This window comes from Ambystoma mexicanum, chromosome 2q, assembly GCF_040938575.1.
Source record: "Ambystoma mexicanum isolate Mex_15411 chromosome 2q, UKY_AmexF1_1, whole genome shotgun sequence".
NCBI classification, from domain to species: domain Eukaryota; kingdom Metazoa; phylum Chordata; class Amphibia; order Caudata; family Ambystomatidae; genus Ambystoma; species Ambystoma mexicanum.
In genome coordinates, this window is record NC_090924.1 from 251731637 (window position 1) to 251753244 (window position 21608).

Sequence of the window (21608 nt, forward strand, 5' to 3'; positions counted from 1 at the left end):
GATGTCATCCGAAAACTCTTTGTGCGGTCCACATAGAACTTCAGCACTCTAGCTACATCTAGCGAGTGCAAAGTCCTCTAAGCCGGCGACGAAGGTGATGGGAAGAAAACAGGTAACACCAAGGGCTCGTTGAGATGGAAGTCCGATGGCACCTTGGGCATGAAGGAGGGGTGCGTCCTCAGCACCATCCTCGTATCGTGAAAAGTCAAGTATGGAGGTTTACAGGAGAGGGCCTGGAACTCTCGCACTCGTTGTGCGGAGGTGATGGCCACAAGAAACACACGTTTTCCATGACAGGAACTTCAACGGTGCTGAATGCAGCGGCTCGAATGGCGGACCCATGAGACTGGACAGCACCATGTTGAGCTCCCACACCGGGGCCGGAGCCTTCACCGGCGGGAATGACCGTAACAGCCCCTTCATTAACTCCTTCACCAGGTGATGGGACCAGAGAGATGATCGCCCCAGGGTCCTGGAGTAGCGGGAGATCGGCGCTAGATGGATCTTGATGGAGGTGTGCGCCAGTCCCGCCTTGGCCAGCGACAGTAGGTAAGGCAGCACCTGAGGGGCCGTAATCTGCAGCGGGTTAATCTTCTGTGCATGGCACCAGACAAAGAACCTCTTCCATTTGTGTCCATAACACTTGAGAGTCCAGGGCGCCCTGGCCTTTCCAAGTACCTCCCTGCAGTCTGCCGGGATATCATACCCTCCAAATTCTAGCGCTGCAGGAGCCAGGCCTGCAAGTTCAGCGACGCCGGATCGTGGTTGAGGATGGCGCCTCCTTCTCGATGAGGAGATCCTCGTCAGTCGGCAGTTTGACTGGGGGGAGGGCGCTGACATGTCCAGAAGGTCCGGGAACCAGATGTGCCTCGGCCACGCCGGTGCGACGAGGTTCATCCTGCACCAGGGCCGTTTCAGTTGGTTGATGAGTCGCAGCAGCAACCGCAACGGAGGGAACGTATACAGGAACAGGCCGTCCCAGGGGAACGAGAAGGCATCGCCCATGCTCCCCAGCTGGGGGAACCTGCTGGCGAACCTCTGGGACTTGGTGTTCGCCACCGTCACGAACAGGTTGATCTGGGGATTGCCCCATCGCCTGAAGATGAGGTCCACTTGATCCTGCCGCAGTTCCCACTCGTGGCACGAGCGCAGCTCCCTGCGGAGTGCATCGGCGATGGTGTTTTTTATTCCTGCCAGGTGTAAGGGTACCAGAAACATCCCTTGGGCTACGGCCCAATGCCACAGATCCTGGGCCTCCTTGTATAGGGCTGGGGATCTGGTGCCTCCCTGCTTCCGGATGTAAAACATCGTCGTGGTGTTGTCGGTGAAGATCCTCACCACCTTGCCCTTGAGGGACGGAAGGAACGACCCGAGAGCCCAGAACACGGCTTGGAGCTCGAGGATGTGAAGCGACTTCTCCAGCAGCCAAAGGCCTCTTGCGTGGAGATCTCTGGAATGAGCCCCCCATCCCTCCAGGGAGGCGTCCGTCGTCAACCTTCTCCTGATGGGCCGGGGTCTGGAAGTCCATACCCGCCGTCAGATGCGTGCGGGTGCCCCACCACCGGATCGCTTGTCGAAAGATCTCGTTGAGTGAGATCCTGTCTTCGAAGTTGCCCGTCGCTTGCATCCAACGGGCGTTGAGGAACACCTGCAGCGGTCGCATCCATAGTCTGCAAAGGCGCACGAGGTAAATGCAGGAGGACATCATGCCGAGCAGGGACTTGACGAACCTCACCTTCACCACGTCCATGGTCGACAGCCGTTGCACCTTGCCTAGGATGGCCTCCGTCCTCTCCTCCGACGGAAATGCTAGTCGCGCCACTGTGTCGAGCTTGGCTCCCAGGAACAGGGCGACTTGCGACGGTGCCGGGTGTGCTTTCGTGAAGTTGATCGAAAATCCTAGATCCGTGAGCAGTTGGACGGTCTTCCTTGTGTGTTCGGTGGCGAGTTCCCTTGGCTCTGCCCGGATGAGCCAGTCATCCAGGTATGGGTAGACGTGGATCCCCTGTAGGCGCAACCGAGCCGCCACTGGTGCTAGGCACTTGGTGAACACCCTGGGTGCTGACTTCAGTCCGAAGGGAAGGGCCTTGAACTGGTAGTGCCGTCCTTGGACTACGAATCGCAGAAACTTCTGATATTTTTTAAAGATGGGGATGTGAAAGTAGGTGTCCTCCAAGTCCAGCGACGATAGGAAGTTGCCTTCTTGCTTGCCACGTCTTCTGTAGGCCTCCTGCGACGAGGAGCGAGCCGCCTGGCGGTACTTTCGAGGAGCTGCCGCCAAATCCCTTAGAGGCACCTTGCTTGCCTCCGGAACCCTGAAAGGGCGACCGTCGTTGCTGGAGAACGCCTAAGGCAAGAGCCGTCTCCGTGTCGGCCTTAATGGCTTGCAGCGACTCGTCCACTGCCTTGCCAAACAGGTTGTTCCTGTCGAAAGGCATGTCCAGGACCCTGGTCTTCACTTCTTCACGGAAATCGGTTGCCTTGAGCCAACCGCGCCAGCGAAGGCAAACGCTGTTGCCCATCTGGCGGAAGCCGGTGTCGGCAATGTCCGTGGCCACCGTTATGGCGTGGTCCGATGCCACCTCTCCCTCCTGTAGGATCTCTAGGGCCTCTGCTCTCTTGTCGTCCGGGAGGAAATCCAACAGGGGAGCGATCTTAAACCATAGCTCCCTGTTGTAGCGGGCCACAATTGCAAGGGCGTTGGCCGCTTTAATGGTAGTTGCTGCCGACGAGATGACCCGTCGTCCCATGGCGTCCAGTTTCTTCCCTTTGCCGTCCGGCGGAGATGTCGAAGTTGACGCCGCCGCCCCTGCCGCTTTCTTCTTGGCTGCCGCGGAGACAACCGAATCCGGGGTAGGCTGTGCCCTAAGGCACATGGGGGCGGAATCCGGAACCCGGTACTTCATCTCGTACCGGTCTCTCTTGGCAGGGGCCGTGGATGGCTTCTACGGGAGCAACAGCCCCTCGTCCCAGATGATGTCGTCGAGCAACGGGACAGAGAGAACCATCTTCCTTTTGGCCTCCCGTCGTTGGTAGAGGAACCCTTCCTTCTTTTCTTCCACGGGGCAGAGCTGGAAGAGCTCGGATGATCTGGCGATCATGGCATGGAAGGAGTCCATTTCGTCGGGGCGGGGAGGCCGGAGGAGGAGGTGATGGAAGGCCCATCCCGTCGTCACCACCGTCTTCATCCGTCCCCGTCGTGGCTGTCTGTTCCCTTATCCCTCGGCTCCAGAGACGGGGAAGAAGGCTGTGCAGGCCGAGAGGGCTGGAAAGGAGGGGGTGGATTAATTCTCCTCTGCTTATTTGGAGGGCTTCCTAACGGTCCAGGCTCCGCTGGGTCGTCAGATGGTGGTAAGGGCAACCTTGTCCTTATCTCCGTACACAAGGCCTGGATCGCCATCAAGATCGCCTCTGAGTTGTCTTGTGGCCCAGGGACTGGCTCCGACGGGCGCGACGGATGGGGAGTGAAACCCTCCACCTCCACGTGTTCCTCGTCACCGCCGTCACTTTCCTCGTCCACCGATTCGGGATCCTTCCGTGCGACCGGAACTCCTTGTTCAGGACTTTCACGACTCCAGCCAGTTCCTCTTCAGAGGCTGTATCCGTGTCGGGCACCGCCGCCCCCCCCTCTTTTCCCACCGGGGTTTTCACAGGGGTCTTAATGATGGGCTGAAAAGAGGATTCCCTCTGCGGTGACAGGGAAACTCTAGGCCCCGAGGTCGCCTCCACTGGGGTAGCCTCCACAGGCTTCGCCAGGGCTGCCACGACTCCCTCGATAGAGGATTTAGCCGGGTGAATCAAGGCCTTCACGACCTTGGAGGCGCCTGAGGACTTCACCTGCGGGGGTGGGTCACCGCCTTGCTCCCCCTCGGCTGTCGTCAGGATCGACCGGGACTTCTCCCGAAGCTTACCTGGGTTCTCCGCTTTCCTCTTCCCCGAGCTAGAGCGTTGGCGAAAGTGCGCCCTGCCTGGCAGCCGAGGAGCCAAACCGTTCGGCGCTCCCGGTGCCCGCGGACTCGCGGTGCTTAGCCTTTTGTTGGGCCCCCGTCGCCGGAGCGCCCTCAAAGGACTTAGAAGACCGCTCCGACTTCTTTCCTCACCCACTGCTGGGCTCTTCCCCTCCAGCCAGTTGGTGAGGCAGGTACGATGATCCCTCATCGTCCGCTCGGACATGTTCTTGCAAAAACGCACAGTCCTTCTCCACGTGCGTTTTATCTTCATGAAGGCAGTAGAGACATCGAGAATGTTCATCCTCCTTGAATACGTTCTGAAGTCCACATCCAGCTAGGACCTTTTCCTGCGCCACCTCCGCCTCCGTGTGCGCTGTCAATTTCCACCTCCTTACCGCTATCGTCAATAAAAAGGGTGTTCACAAGCGCCTTGACTTTCTTCAACATCAACCACCGTTTCCCCCTTTTGCTCCTTAAGACCTAAAATCCTCAGAATGTTTCTCGGTTACCTGTTCCCCATGTAGTCCATCTTTAGCCTGATTTCCTCATCTTTGCTCTCCAATTCCAACATTTTAGAATCATACTTCAAGTGCACCAGGTCTGCACTTAGTTGTTCATTTTCAATGCCTTCCAATTATTTTCCAACAGCATCCACTCCACCCACATAAATCAAAGATGGAGGTCTGAATATCTCCTCTCGGTGCCAAGACGAGTATTCCAACAATAACTCTTTCCCTTTTGTTATATTTTCTCTCTCGACTGTGACAAGTATGAGCATTCCAGTAATGATTCTCATAGCCTTCCGCGGGTCTCCTGTTATAGACGTTACCTTTAGTGCTTGGGGTTTATATCACCAGGATTCTCGTTTGGTGAGGATCGGCTGTCTTTACTCATCGTCTGGCATCTCAGGTCTTCTTGACCACTTCTCTCTTCGTTGTCATGGATGGCATTCCGGTCTCTCCAGTATCGGCTCAGCTTCAGTCGGCCGAAGCAGAATGGTTATGGCATCGTTATGCAGACCTATGGTCCACCCGCACACTCCACGGTCGCGCCACCAATCTCTGCTTCTTTCTCCTCATTTACAGCCTGGCTTCAGCTCGTCTGACATGCTTGCTATGGACAATAGCACATCTGTCAGCACTCTGTCTCATCTGACTGGAAGATGCTGTATGTCTTGCTTCTGCCGCTCTACAGAGTCAGTGGGTGGCTCTTTATAACACGCAGGCTTTCTGTTTATTTTCCCAGGCTCGTCCCCTCGCTAGGCTGACGTAGCAGTGGGGCTTGCCCTAGCCAAATAGCTGTTCCATCTTCTCCTTCTGTTGTGAACTCTCTTCTGCTACAGAGGTCTTCTTCCTCGTCCCAATGGGATTGGAACTTGTAAGGAGGTTCTCAATTTCACGCTGGCAATAACACACATTGACCTTGCTTTCACATAGATTGTTATAAGGAAGGTTAAAAGATGGTGTTTTAGAAAGTCCTATTGGGAGTTTCTTTTGGGAACAGGAGCCCTTGTCCCCAAAGGGAAAGTCTATCCTGGTAAGCTCCCACTTGGCTCTACCCCTAGGGAGAGTATTGCGGAGTGGGCTCACCTCCCTAGCCTCACAGGAGGCAGCTCACCGCTGGAGAGAAGGGATAAATTCCTGTGATTCGTCACAGGGCACAGCACCCTTCTTCAGCATTGAGGCTGAATGGATTAGTGACCTTGCCTTAAATTGCAGAAAAAACAGACAGGAACGTACCAATTTCCCAAAGCACGCTAGGATTTGTTTTTGAATCTTTGCTTATAACGGAGAAGAAGGTAAATACAGAACTGGCTTAACTAATTTTATAAAAGGGAACCTGAACTTGGAACATGGGCCGACCAGTGACAGATGAAATTAAAATAAAAAATAAAAAAATCAATGAGGGAACACACTTCCTTTTAACATGTGTGGCGAGTCAGAAGAACGACTCAGACCTTTGTGGACATGGTTCACAAGTTTTTATTCAAATAATATATAAGACATAACTTGCCCTATGGCTATGGGCGGTACCAGCCTATATTTCTAACTAAGGTGCTCATCGGTCAGTCGTGAATGTCCAAAACTACCCTAACTGACCCTAGCACTACGGAAACTAACTTCTATATGGAGGACGCCTTCTTTTACCACTGGTAGAGGATTCTTCACCAAGATGTAATCTTCTAACAGTCTCTCCTGATTTATTGAGTCAGTCTTTAATCCTCCGATGCGGCCTGGAGTTTTACCTTCTCCCTGGGGTTCGCAGCCTGGAGTTTTACCTTCTCCCTGGGGTTCCCTTTTAAGCTTCTTTTATAAGCTATAGAATGCTGGTTGCTGTCTTCAGCACATCTTGGGAAGGCCGTATTATTAGGATAGTCTTTTTCTCCTGGCCAATTAGAACTCTGCTTGCTTTGACCTACTTGATTCTTTATCAGGTTCAATTGTATAGTTGGCTCAAAATATTCTGTTTATATTCACTCCTTGTACAAAATGTCTTGTAGCTTTCATCTTTTCCCAGGGTATTGAGGTCTACTCTACCTTTCTCAAAATATTACTTCGCTCTCTTGTATCCCACCAGTTTAGGTTTATTTGCTTCAAGGGTAACGATCTCATAACTTACACTGAGACGAGTGGTTTGCAGGATATAATGATCTTTCTTCGGGCTGTTGCCTTGCTAGTTTCTCGTGCTGGTGTCACAGCATGGCTTCGGCAGCCCTGTCTGCAAGATCAGGCGAGTTTCAAACTCGCAGGATTCCTGGTTTGTGCTTGCTCTGTCTCCTCCAGATGTTAACCAGCGCGGGGCCTTTCCGAAGTCCGAGTATGCAACTCTCTCCCTCTCTTCTCTCCCTGAGGATTGTTAAGTGTACATTATTGAACGTACTCGTCCCAGTGTATTGGGTATTTGGCTTTAAAATGATCTGTTCCTTTTCTGTAAGATATCAGCATATATTGGGAGTTTCTTCGTCCCAGTCATGATATTTAAAGGTTTCTGGTATTGTAGAGCATGCCATGTTGGCCACAGGGTGCAGAAGAGCTTTAGGGAGTTCCTCACGGGAACAGGAGTCCTTGTCCCCCAACATGGGGGGGGTGGGGGGGGGGGTCGGTGGGGGAGTGGGAGTCTCTCCCTGTGACATCCCACTTGCCTTGACCCCTAGGTAGGGTGTTGTGGAGCAGGCTCACCTCCCCAGCCTCACAGAGGGGTATCCCCCTTGGGGAGAAGGGGCGAATTCTGTCGCTTCGTTGCACATGGTACATGCAGTCTTGTCACTGTTTTTTTTTAATTCAGTTTTATAAACGCAACTCAGGCATAGAGAGCAATTACAGGCAAGCACCCATATCGCATAATACAGCCCATAATGTTTACATTTGAATGCATTCTTGGAACTTCCTGTATGTATCCCAACATTGCCCCTGCCCTAACCCAGTTTAACTCAAACCCCCCCCCCGCCCATCCTCCCCCCTAAATTTGTGCAAGTGTGCTCCACTAATGTCTAAATCTCTTTGGGTTGAGGTTTATTGAGGGCAGTGTCTTACTGGCTGCTCCTTGTATGCCTCTGCGTTGGGGGTGGTGTTTCCCCTATTTATGACCTTGCGCCCCTCGCTTCCCGCTGTGCTCTATATGTATGGGTTCGATAATTTCCCGGAATTTGATTGCCCTAGCCGGGTTGAGTGTCGAAAGTGTCGTAAGTGCGGCGCCTTCCATTAGGCATGTTTTTGAGAGGAGTGCGGCCCGCTCCTTAGCTGAGGGAGGAGCCTTGGCCTTCGAGTAGATGACCAGGAGTTTCCTCGCCGTGAACAGGATGAGGCTAATGAGTTTGCGGGTTAGTGTGTCTGCGTGCCACTCATCGGCGTTAGCCCCCAAAAGCATAACCTCCGGTGTAAAGGCGACGTCTGCCCCCCCCCCCCCTTATGTCCGTCACTTGCTTGTGCACTCCCCGCCAGAAAGATGTGATGTCTGGGCATTGCCACAACAAAATATATGGACAAAATATATGGCCCAGTGTGCCCAATGTGCTGCAGCCCCTCCAGCATTATTAGTGGGGGGCAATCCCCATCTTGTGGAGTTTGGCAGGGGTGTGGTACAGCCATTGCAGGATTTTGCATTGAATTTCTTGGTTTATGAGATTCACTGAGGCTAGCAGTATAGCAGTGTAGTATTCTAGGATATTTGCTATGCCAATTTCGACCCCTAGGTCCTCGGACCAAGCTATCGCCAGTGGAAGGTTCCTGCCTTGGTTGCTGGGGATCGCCATCTGATAGGTTTGTAGGTGCGGGAAGGACTCTAGGTGCTGTTCCATCTATTTCTCACATGGGCCCGGGGCCAGGAGTCGGGAATCTCGCGTCCAGTGGGCTTGTATCGTGGCATGTATTTGTGGTATGTTAGCCAGTTTCCTCGGTCTAGTCCTAGCTTCCTACATGCGGACTGAGATTGCAAAAGCATCCGCTCCTCACTGATATCCATCAGCCTTTTGGCTGCCCATTGTAGCTCTTGTTTGCGATGTACTGTTTGTGGTACCCCGTATGAGAGGATTGCGCTTATACTGGACCATAATGGTGCGTAATGGGTAGGTACTCCCTATGTGGCTCTCAGCTTACACCATTGAGTGATCGCGGGTCCTAAAATTGGGTGCTTTTACATTTTTTGCTCGAAGTCTGTTCGGGGGGTTTGGCCAGGATTTCTATGGTGTTTAGTGGTTTCATTAGTGCAATTTCTATTGCCCTCCAGCTTGAGTCGTCGGTTGCCTCCCACCACCGCTTCATCCAGCATATCTGTGCCGCTTGGTAGTAGGCTCTCATCAATGGTGCTGCAAGTCCACCATTTGGCTTGGCCGCCTGCAGTATTGGGAGGCAAATTCTCACCTTCTTCCCCTTCCAGATAAATAATTTGGCCACTGCTTTGTCTAGGTCCTTCGTTGATTTGGGCGACAGGAGGTTGTCTAATGAGGCGCTTACCTTAAAACCTAAATACTTAATATGCGGCCTTTGGAGTGTGAATGGGTCCACCCCCCTCGGGGTCCCACGGGATGTCTTGTCGCAAGGGCATGAACTCAGATTTGCTCTAGTTGATCAGATAGCCTGTCAATATCACTCGAATATGTGGAAGGGCGGTGGGTCCCCTGCCTATGTAGAGCAGCAGGTTGTCTGCATAGAGGGACACGCGGTGCTCCTCTCAGTCTTGTCGTATGCCCGTCCAACCGTCGTCTGCTCAGAGCCTTGTCGCTATTGGCTCAATGGAGAGAGTGTACAACAAGGGCGATAGTGGGCACCCTTGGCGTGTGCCCGATTGCAGTTCAAATGCAGGGGAAGTCATACCGTTTGTAACCACCGAGGCAGTGGGGCCTGTGTATAATAGTTTGATCAGTTGGATTAAAAAAGAGGCGGAAAACCGCATTGGGGCAGGTCCCAGAATATGAATTCCCACTGCACCTTGTTGAATGCCTTTTCTGCATCTACTGCCAGTATATCTTCTGGTTTGGTCCTTATGTATAATATATGGGAGGCTGATTTCAATGTGCCTTGCCAGGCATTTCGCCAGTGTCTTGGCGTTTGCATTTATCAAGGAGATAGGCCTGTAGGAGCCGCAGAGTTCAAGGTCCCTCCCGCCCTTGTGAAATACAATTATGTTTGCCGCGAGCATCGATTGCGGGAGCCAGCCCTGTGTGACTGCTTTTTTGAATACCTACTCTAGGCACTATCTCATTGCCCATGCTTTTATAGAGATCGATGGGTATCCCGTCGGGGCCTGATGCTTTACCGGCCACAAGTGCCGCTATAGCACTTGATATTTCTGCACCCATTGTACAGGCTTCTAGCACTGCCATGTGGGATCGTTGGTATCGTTATGGAGTCTAAGAAGGTTTCAATGTGCGAGGCCATGCATGCGTCTGAAGCTGGGTATAAGTCTTGATAGAATTCAGCAAATCGAGTAGAAATTCTGTCATCGCTGACCATTAAGTTGCATGCCCTATCCCCGATTGATGCGATGGCTTGCGCGGCTTGTCTTCGCTTTAGTGCCAGGGCCATCAGCCGCATCGGTTTGTCACTCTGAATAGTATGCTTGTGACCAGCTGGTTTATGATTTCTGGGCCCTTTCCTCAGTAACCTCCCTGATCTTAGCCCTCAATTTGGTAATTTCCGACCTTAGCCGTTTGTCCATTGTTTCTTTATGGCGCCTTTCTACCTTATCGAGTTCGGCCGTTAGTTGGTTTTCGAACGCCCCCCCCCCCATTTTTTGTATTTGTGCGCCAAGCGCGATATGCACTGTCCGCATAAAAAGGCTTTGAAGGGGGCGTGGCTTGGAGTCATGGCGGTCGGCACGGCTCTGTAAGAGCTCCCAGTTGACACCACGCGCCTTTTAATAATGCACCAGGGAGACAGTTTTTTAACACTGGTTTGCCAAGATTCTTGAAGCGGAACTCCTACGTCAGCCCCAGTCACCTTTGGATCCAGGATACAGCCGTATCAAGCACTTTGTGGGACCCGAGAGGGGAAGCAGCGGGGGAGGCCGAGGAGAACAAGATGGCGGGCCCCTGATGCTACGTTAACCCAGGGGTCCGCGGCTGCGTAGCACCAACGGACCAACAGCGCTCCTCTGCGCATAGCGTCGCCGTCCCCCCCTGTGCCCCAAAGAGGCTCCACGTCAGGTCTCGGAGCCGAGCACAGCCGCCTGGGACATGTGGGAGGCACCCGGCTGGCGAAACCCGGACACGGCAGAGGGCCAACAGAGCGAGTGAGGATCCAGCAGCCAGAGTTAACAGCGGTGGTGAAGCGGCCCGCTGGAGTGGGGATCCCACGCCCCCCCCCCTGCTGGGGAGGTCAGCAATCGCGAAGTCTGGGAGCTTGTAGTGGGACAGCCGCACTCCGGTCCCGCCTGACCTAACTACACAACGGCACAGCCGTCAGCAAGGCCGTCTTGAGGCCCGCCGATGACGGCACCCCCGTGGAGCCCATGCCCGAACCTGGAGGCTAAGTGGGAGTCTTGCAACGCAAAAGCCGCATTACAGGAGTCCGGAGAGGAGAGGAGGAGCTGCTGGATCCTGCGGGAGTTGGCTGGGGGCAGTAACCTCACACGGCCCAGGCCTGAGAGCAGAGCGGTGTGGGGGTGGAGCAGGGGCATAACCCATCGCTGCGGCCCGCTTGGATGCAGAGCCGCTTCCCCCCACCCCCAGCAGAAGACACTGCAACAGAGGAGCCCAGTCCAGAGGTGGATGCTGCGTCCATGTCAGCCCCCCGACCCCGGCTGAGAAGAACAGAGGCGGTAGCCCGGGCCCCGCAAAAGTCAGCCAGGGGCAGTAGCCCAACAAAGCTCAGGCAGGAGGGGTTGGCAGACTCCCGGGCCCGAACTGGAACCTCCGCGTGAAGCTCACGCATCCCTCCACCTGGGCCAGCAGGACAAGAAGCAGCTCAGACACTAATAGCTGCAAAGGCCATCCGGATATATTAGCCCCACAAGATCCACCCTCTGGGAGCACACATGGCCAGCGCCTAGGCCCGGAAGTCGGAGGCGGAGTGGTTCGGGGGCTCAACCCAGCACTAGTGGGGCAAAGTCCCGAGGTAGCCGAAGTACACAATGCAGAGGCAAGCACGGATGCCTAGCGGCGATCAACCACAGGCAGCCCCACCACATTAAGCGCCAGACGGGGGCCACACAACCTCCCCCCCCAAAATCAGAAGTGAAAACATACCCGGTCAACACTGGTCGGAGAGCGTCCCTTGGGCCTTGAGCTCAATCATACCCCACCTGCAACAGCTGAGCCAGTGATCTTCCAGCGGGGGCGGGGGCCGGCGGAGACGTACTCCCCCCTTCTTCTTTGTAATGCATTCCAAGGCCAACAGTGGGCCGTGCCCTTGACAGGCTCCCAACCCAATCCACCATGGCTAAAAAGTCCAGCAAGCAAACCGACATCGCAACCCTCTTATCCACTCTGGCCACAGACAGATCCAGGAGAGGGGAACGCCTGGAGACAGGGGAGACAGGTGCTGAAAACGCTCACGGGCCACAACCCCAGGGAGACCAGTCGGCAGCAGTCACAAAGTCGGACCTCCAGGAGCTGCTCTCGGCATTTACTACGGAGTTTCAGAGAGGGACAGAGGAAGTGAAAGGCACAATCACTGCGCTGGACACAAGAGTGGGGAACTGGAAACTAGGACGGCAGAAGCGGAGAACAGCCTATGTGAACACGAATATGAAATCGAGAAGGGGTCAGACAAACTGGCGGCACTGGATGCCAGATGCAAGGCCCTCGAGCTGAAGCAAGAAGACGCAGAGAACCGCTCCCGCCACAATAACGTACGTCTGAGGGGCATACCCACATCAGTCCCGGATGCCGATCTGGAGAGCTGTGTGCGAGACCTCTTTCATTTCATCCTAACTCTACCGGACGACAATCCCCTAGTGATCGATAGGGTCCACAGAACCAGAGCCAGACCCAACCCCTCGGTCCCACCTGACGTCCTCGCAAGACTGCATTACTACAAGGTAAAGCAAGAAACCATGCTGGAAGCTAGAAACTCTCCCCGTATCCTGTTCAGAGATGCCTCCATTTCCCTATATCAGGACCTCAGGACCTTGCGGCGTCGACGTTGGCAAAGAGGAAGGCGCTGAAGCCAGTCACAGAATGGCTAAGGGAGAAAGGAGTCTCATACCACTGGGGGTTCCCCACTGCACTAATCTTCGCCTGGAACGGGAGCACCCGCCACATATGCAACACTCACGAGGCAGAAAAGTTATTGTTCCCAGATGGGGAGGGGGGGCGGTAAACAACATTGAACACCTGCCCTCCGAACAGGAGGAACGAAAGGACTCCCACCAGGCCTGGTCACGTTACGAGAGGAGGCCCCGGAGGATCAGAGGCCCCCCACAAAAAACCAAACGGCCCAGCAAAGATGGCTAAGGCGCCCCACAGAGCCCTGAGGCCGATAAGAGTCACCTATTGGTCTGGACGCCACCAGCGGACCCCATCACAGAGCGAAACTCATGCAAGTAAACCTACGAACATCACACACACTCAGTTCTCACCTGCTAGCAGCAAAGGCCAGTTGGCCTACATCTCAGAAGGTAGCATTGGCCGAGCCGGAGCCCCTTCCCTTTGGTTGAAGGCTGGTCCAGGGAACCAAGTTTTGTATTTTTTTTTTTTTAGGGGGAGGGCCACCGGAAGGGGGTCTAAACACCAGTAACACGGAGGGCAGACACAATGATAACTACCCACACGAAGTGGCGGAGAAGGGAGGGGGGCAGCAATAAAGATCAGCAACTGTATCCTCAGAAATGGGGCCACCTACTACTAACCTAACCAGGATCACATGGAACGTCCAGGGCCTGAACTCCACTAGGAAAAGGAAGTCCGTGGAACATTGCCTGGCCCAACTTGAGACGGATATAGTATGTCTGCAAGAAACTCATCTCCTGGCTGCAGATGAGCAGCGAATCAGGTTCCACAGATTCCCCAAGAGATACTTTGCATCCTGCGGCATGAAAAAGAGGTGTAGCAATCCTGCTTAGCCAAGCAGTGGCGCTCTCCAAGGTCACGGTCAAATGGGACCCCAAAGGCAGATTTCTGCTTATTAAGGGACTCTTGGTCAAAATTCCTATCACCATCGCAGCCATCTACTGCCCGAACGAGGCCCAGGAGCGCTTCTTACACAAGGTGCTCCCAGTGATAACCACCTTTGTCGAGGGGAAATTATTAATTGGGGGGACTTTGACCTTAACCCGGACCCCACTATCGATAAGTCCTTGCCGCCCAACGAATCAGACTTTTCAAAAGCACTGGGACTAGCGGAATTCCTGAGGGAGACGGGGACGGTCGACGCATGGAGATTGGCTAACGACAAAGCAAGGGACTACACCTTTTTCTCAAACGTCCACAGAGGTCTTTCGAGGATGGACCTCCTCCTGTTCTCGAGTGTCCTGTTCCCCTGCATCACAGATATCCATATAAGACTGAGGATCATCTCGGATCATGCCCCAGTGGTGGCACAACTGCAAACAAAGGGTTTACCGGATCCGCCACAAAGGGCCTGGAAGTTGCAAGACTACCTCCTGACGGATATAGCAGACAGCCAGGGCTTTCGGAGGCCTTGGCAAACTATTTCACAGAACACGCGGGCAAAGGTTCTACAGAAGCAATGGTGTGGGACGCCATGAAGCCGGTCATCAGGGGGGTGGCTATGAACTGCGCTGCTACACACAAACGCAGACACCAGCTGAGACTAGAGGAACTACAAAGGACAGTGGCAGAGAAAGAAGCAACTCATAAGAAGAGAGTCAACCAAATCATGGAGTGAGCTCCGCAAAGCCAAAGTAGTCCTCGAAATGCACCTGGCGGACCGGACGGCCCGAGCCCTAACATTTACGAAACAATATTACTACCTGAATAGCAATAAGGCCAACCGTCTGCTGGTGCATAAGCTGAAGAAATTGCACACCAGGAATACTATCACAGTCCTTCGGGACCGAGAGGTGATACCCCGCTGTCTGGACTCCGAAAAGCTAGCCATTACGACTGAACACCATAGGGAGGCGATTTCCGGAAAACCCACGGGGGTGGATTTAATCGCAGAGTTTCTGCAATCAGTCCCGAAGCTGCCCCGCCACCCACAGATGGACGCCCTGGAGGATCCCATCTCCTCGGAGGAGGTGGCTGAGGTGATCAAATCTATGAAAAACACAGCTCCAGACCCAGATGGTTTCCCCGCACCATTCTAGAAGAAATACAGCCACATCCTGGCCTCTCTGTTTAACACCTTCCTGGAAACGGGCTTGGTCCCCCCCTCCTTGGAAGAATCTGTCACTGTCCTGATCCCAAACCCAGGACAAACCTGGAACTCTGCTCATCGTACCACCCCATCGCCCTACTAAATGTAGAAGCTAAGATTTTCTCGAAGCTCTTGGCACGTAGACTCGCTGCTCTCCTCCCAGACCTCATACACCCGGACCAGACGGGCTTCATTCCGGGTCGCAACACCAGGACAATATTAGACGGACCATTAACATCATCGAAACAGCCAATAGAACTGGTGATGGTGTCACTTGACGCACATAAGGCCTTTGACAGGCTGGACTGGGGCTTTATGCGAGCAACACTCCAACACTATGGGGTGGGACCAAAGTTCCAGAAATGGATATTGTCAAATTATCGACAACCCACCACAACCCTCAGAATCAATGGGGCGCGGTCCCCCAAAATAGCGATCACCAGAGGAACCCGTCAAGGATGCCCCTTGTCGCCCCTCATATTTGCGTTATCCATAGAGCCGTTCGCCGCCAGGATCCGCCAAAGCCCCACCATCCAATGCCTAAAACACAAGCAGGAGACGTATAAAGCTGCCCTGTACGCGGACAATGTGTTGCTGACGCTGACCCACCCAAGCTCATCTCTCGCGGCACTAGAGGAGGAGTTGGAGGGCTTCAAAGCTGCTTCCGGGTTCACAATTAACCCCAAGAAGTTGGTGGCTTTGGGCATTAACATGCCCAAAACAAAGTCGGAGTCGCTACCAGCCTGCCTCCCAATCCCGTCGGCCGAAGCACATCTGAGCTACCTTGGCGTTCAACTTCCCAAGTTGGCTGAAAACACGTACAAGGTGAACTTCCCGTCGATATTCAAGGACCTGCAAGCGGACATGTCCCAGTGGCAAAAACAAGAGATATCATGGACGGGGAGGATCACAGCACTAAAAATTAACTTGATCCCCAGACTGCTCTATCACTGCCAAGCTCTCCCAGTATCGATCCCCAAAAAGGCCAAGCAGAAACTCCAAGCCAGCATTATGAGATTCATTTGGGTGGGCACGAAGCCACGAGTAGCCAGGAAAATCATGCTAAGGAGCCCCGGCTCTGGCGGCTTGAGGGCACCGGAGGTTGAGAGATACTGCCTGGCCGCCCAGCTCGCTGCAGCATTCAAGTGTCAAGCGACAAGAAACAAACCCCGCTGCCTCAAGTTGGAGGAGGGTTGGAGCTGCTATCCACTGGATTCCCTGCTACACATCACAGGGCCTAGAAACCCGCCGAACACCGGCCCGCTCACATCAACCTGGAACACAGCAGCTGGATGCAGGCGGCCAGGAGGTGGAAATGTAGGGGCCCAGCAGGGCCTCTCTCCCCGATCTGGGATAAACCGGACTTCACTCCTGGGGTGGGTCAGGGTGCCTTCACCAGATGGAAGGCAGGAGGCCTGAAATAGGTCGCAGACTTTTTCGACGGGGACGCCCTGCTCACTTTTGAGGACTGCAAAAGGAAATTTCAGGTCCCGGAAGTCGAGAGATTCCGATACACCCAACAGCGTCACTGGCTTTTGCAAGACCCAATTAGAACATGGGGACACAGAGAACTCACAGCACTGGAACAAACGCTAACAACCAACCCGCCCAAAGGAAAGATCTCATCCCTATACAAGCTACTAGACAGGTTAAACCCGGACTCAAAGGAGTCCTACATGGAAAGGTGGGAACGAGACATTGGCAAAGAACTAGACATGGCTAGTTGGATTCGCATCTGGACAAGAACCCATAAATCCTCGAAATGTGTCACGAATAAAGAGGGGGCCATCAAGGTCTGCTACAGGTGGTACATCACACCAGAAACCCTGCACAAGTGTGACCCCACCATCCCGCCACAATGCTGGAGAGGCTGCAGAGACACAGTCACGCTGTTCCACCTGCTCTGGACCTGCCCGAAGGCCGAGAGGTTCTGGAGGGAAGTCCTGGAACAGATCCGGCTCATCACAGGACTGACAATACCATGGGATCCGGGAATCGTCCTACTAGGTGACACAGGGGAGGGACAACTTCCGATGTCAGGCAACCTGGCAGGCCTCTGCACGCACTTACTCACCGCAGCTAAAATCTCCATCGCCAGGCTGTGGAAACTCAGAGGGTCCGGCAATCCCTGTGTGGTGGGTGAAATGTTGAGACATTGCAGCCGCGGAGAAAATCACAGCCCACCGCTTCGGAAACAGAAATAAGTTCTACAACATCTGGTCCCCATTCCTAGATTATGTGGAGAAATTGCCTGGTGTGGCAAGACAACCACCATCCCTCCGTTGGTTGCTGAAGTCGGACTAGCCCCCCCTCAACTGATAACATTTGCTCCCCAACCCTCCTTCACCCTTCAACACAGCCCCTGTAACAACAATCAGACTGCATCACCCCTCCCTCCTGGTGCCCCCCCCTTTGATCCCCCCGCCCTTGTTCAGTTCTTTTGTTTGATTATTAATGAGATACTATGGTAATATGTCATTGAGAATACTGAAGCCTCTGTTATCTATAAATGCCAATAAAAAGAGTATTGGAAAACAAATAGGCTTTGAAGGCATCCCAACATTCATATGCTGTGTAGTTCTGCACCAGATTGAGTTCCCAGAACTCCTCAGCGTTGTCTGCAAGTTTTTCTATGATCTCTGGGTACTGGAGCATACGCAGGTTTAATCGCCAGAAGGGGTGGGGGGCTGCGTATAGTGTCGGGAAGTGTGATACGCAGTAGAACCGGGGCGTGATCCGAAAGGGTGGACGGGAGGATTGTGCATTCTGTGACAAGGTGGAGTATGTTGCTTGGGGCCACCCAGTAGTCAAGCCGTGAGTAGCTGTCACGCGCGAAGTCTTGGCTTTGCCCATGTGTGCTTGGCCAGATATCTTTAAAGTGGAGATCTGCCATTAATGTTAGATGGGCTGCTAACAGTTTCTTTAGGGTGGTGGGGGTTCCCAGGTTTATGCCTTGGCGGTGGAGGAAGGGGTCGAGGGCAACACTGAGGTCCCCACCTATTAGTGTTAGGTTGCTCATGTATGGGGCGCATGCTGCGAAGGTGCGGGTGAAGAATGTTGGGGTGTCTGTGGTGGGGGTGTACAAATTGAGCAGTGTGATGGGGTGCTGGTGGAGCAGACCCTGGGCCAGTACGTAGCTGCCTTCCTTGTCTATACACACATGTCGCATCTGGAATTGGGCCCTTTTGTTCATGAGAATGGACATGCCCAGTTTCCCGTGGTGCAGTGAATGTATTGCTGTTCCCATCCACCCCATCTGCAGTTTTCAGGATTCTGTTTCCCCCCAGATGAGTTTCCTGGAGGAATATAATATCCCTCTGGAGGTCTCGCATCTTGGTGAGCATTGTCCTCCGTTTGATTGGGTATCCCACCCCCTGTATGTTAAGAGTCACAAACTTACTATGGGCCATTATGGTGTTTTTGTGTTGGTCTTGCACACTGTAGCAAGCACACTGGTGGGTTCCTATGTGGGGGCTAGTAGTAGGGGAGCACTGGTATTGCCTACCACTAGCAGCATACTTCCCAAATGGGCTCAAAAATGAGCCCCAATTTAACTTTAAAACAAAACCGTAACTGAAACGTTGGGTTGGTCTGTCTGACCACCTATACCCAACACGAAGTAGCTGTGTCATCACAGAAAGGTAGAGGGAGTCCATGTGTAGCATGCTCCCCCCCCCCCGACGGACCCCAGTCAGTGTGCGTCTCACAGCCATATTTTCCTCTCGAGGCGCTGGGCTGCCTCGGTTGGATAGGAGCTGCCGTCCACGGTCCGGTCATTACTGATCATTGGTCGAATGAAGGTACGTTCATTGCGTCAGATGCATGGATCCAGTTACTGGGTTTTGGCACATGGAGGGGTGCCTGCTATAGGGTAATGCTGTACAGTTTGGTATTATTGGTGCGCTCTTATCTGCAGAATGACCCCCAGCCTTTGGGCCTTCTGACACTTTTTTTCCACTTTCGGCTTGCTTTCTGTCTCTCTAGGCTGGTCGTAAGGTGGTATTCCGTTCGATGGGCCTCTGATGGTGACTTTTCAAAGTCCGATGTGACCAGTGGAGGAAGCGCCATGCCTGTTCCGCATCTTCAAATGCATGCCATTGTTTATTCAGCTGGATACACCAGGTTGCTGGGAACTTCATCACATTTCCCCCTAGCCGCTGTACTTCCCGAATGGCCCCATCCAGGTCTGTCGACTGGTTGTTTTCAATTGCGCTGATTTGCTGCTCATTATCAGTGATTCTCACCGCCTGAGCAGTCAGGCGGTTCTGCACGTCTTGCAAGTCTCTTATATGTCCAACACGGTGGTGTTCTTCTCTTGGGCCCGCTGCCCTATTATTCGCATTTCTGCCAGTATGGCCTGGAGCTGTGACTGGACATCCATCTGTTTTGTTGCGGTTACACTTTCTGGGTAGGCAGTGTAGTGCGGGTTGGGTCCTCCAGGTCCGGGTTCTGTTCTCCTGGGTGCATGCCCTTTGGGTCAGCTTCCCTATCCCCTCCTTGATACGCCTTGCTTGGCGAAGAGGGGGATGGGGGTATGTCTGCGCTGGCCCACTGTCTTAGTGCGTGGTTCCTTTGTCCCTTGTGCTTGAGCCAGCCTGCTTCACTAGGCCGGGTGTGGTTCCCCCAGGGTTTCTGTGTGACTTAGCCTCTAGTGGGTGATGCCGTTGGCTCTTCTGCGCCTGATTTGCTGTGCCCTTGATGCCGCTTGTCATGAAGACGGGATTTGTGGTTTGCGCCAGCTCTTCGGTATGCCTGTGGTTAATATGGTATGTGGGTCAGACTTTCGAAGCATTATGTCATCAGATCCCCAGTTTCTACGGTGGTATGGTAGACGGCGAGGTGTAGCCTCAGTGCTGTCTTTTGGGATTGCAATGCTTTGCAGGGCATGCAGTCTCCTTTGGCGCTCTGTGCGTTGACTGAGTGCCCTGCTTGATTTTTCTCCTGCTGTGTAGTCTGGCCCTGCGGCAGGCGCTGTTAAACGCTGTTGGGAAGCGGACTGGTCCTACCCTGTGTGCTGCGCCTTGGGGTGCACTCACCTCCGGGTGGCACAGGTTCTGCCGCCACTCTGCGCCCCTCAGGGTTGTACGCAGACTTTGCCAGGGAGTGGGGGGTTGGCGACTGCCCCTTGTTGGCCAAAGTGGCACTTCAGTGCGCTTCCCTGTCGTCGTTCGGGTCGCTGCCTTATGAGTGTTGCGTTGCTGTTTGGGGGCGCAGATCTATACTGGTAGTAGGGCCCACGGAGCCCTTCAATGCAGCTTTCATCTCGGGGGAGGGTTGTGCTCGTTATGGCACCTGCTTTCCCGTGGTGTTTGTTCAGTACTTTGGCTAGTGCCCTGTGACCTGCGCCTTAGCGTTTCCACCTTCCACACCGGCTTGATTATTGCATTGTCATTTTCTGTTTAGTTTAATTTAATTGATGGGGGCGAGGCCCATCTCTGCGTAGGGAAGCGTTTCTCGGAATCCCTGAGGGTGCACGTAGATGTGGCAAATGCACCTCCTTGTTTTGGGCTCTCTGCCCCTGTCGCTCTGTCTCTAATCTTCTCAGCGCACTTGGAGGTGGGTGTGGGGGCAGCGTTGTTGAGGCGGGCTGGGATGATCCGGTGCCCCACTGGCGGCGCTTAATGTTGTTGCCCCCCACTCCCCCCGTCGGGTCCCCTGGCCCCTCCCTCGCTTGCCCTTACTTCTTGTGCTTTGCTACACCGGTCCCGCCTGGCCTCTCCCAACCTCTCCGGTCAGCCCTTGGGGTGGATGCCGCTCTTGTTCTTCTGTTGGCTGCGGTTGTCTCCTGGCACGTCTCCATCGCTCATGAATTCCGTGATGCCTGGCCTGGGACGTCCTGCGGTCATGTCTCGCGCCAACTGGTCTGTCGGTGGGAGTGCACGGCTGCTGTAGCGATGACTGCTGGTGAATCCTTCTCTGAGGCACGCCTGCAGCGTTGCCGGGTTTCCAGTTGCTTTGGACGAGTGGCCTCTTACCCGTGGCCCGTTCTACCTGTGTCGCCAGCTGCGGCGGGTGCCTTCCGTTTGCAGCGTATGCTGTGGCTAGACATTGCTAGCCCCCCTGGTGCAGATTTCGGCCACTCACTGCCTTAGTTGTCCTCGCCTCCCCCCGTCACCAAGGAGTGCACCCCACGTTTGTGGCTGGGTGGCCCCTGCGTGTCTTTTGGCGTTGCTGAGGGGGTGCTGGCTTAGTTTTCACTTCAGTCGAGCGGTGACAGGGGAGGTATGCCGCCCACGACTATGCTGGAGTCTCCTCACCCGGCCTCCGTGTGCTACGATTTTGGCAGGCTTGGCTCTGTAGTACGTGGAGGCAGCCAGCTGCGATCTAGGCCACTATGCTCCATTTTCAGCGGTTGTTGCATCCTAGTGATCCTGCATGTATCAGATAGCTTAATCCTCAATTTTCAAGGCGTTCTGAGTCTTGTGGATGTTATTATTTTGCTGCCTGGCTCCATCGATGGCAGGAGCACGGTCAGCCTGCGGCCATTTTGTTCGGGCTCTCTTGCACCCCATGCCACTGTTTTTTAAATTCAAGTTGGATGAATTCTCAGAGATGAACAGCACTGGCGAGTACTAGGTATTCTTAGAAATGTTAGAAAGGTTAATATAATTTCCAATGTCGCTACACTTCCACTCGACACTGCCAGTGACCCCACTTTCCTAGCACCATTCACCTCATATGGACACCGAACATTTTTCTACCTTATCTGGAGGAACAAAGGATATTATAATAAATGTATAAACAGTGCCAACCTGCAAGCCGAATACATGAAACTCTACAGCAGAATATATGTGGGGAATTCCTTTATAAGTGGTGAAAAACATTAACAAGAGGGTTTAAAGTTTGTAGAAGTCGACATTCTATTCTGTTCACAGCTAAAATGTATAGCTTTAGGAAATTA

General features: G+C 53.7%; 1 protein-coding gene across 1 annotated transcript in view; it reads right to left on the reverse strand.

The window, feature by feature from the left end:
• Nucleotides 1–21608, reverse strand: part of DNAAF5 (dynein axonemal assembly factor 5) — a 629742-nt gene that overhangs the window by 439724 nt on the left and 168410 nt on the right. The gene's annotated exons all lie outside the window — the stretch shown is intronic.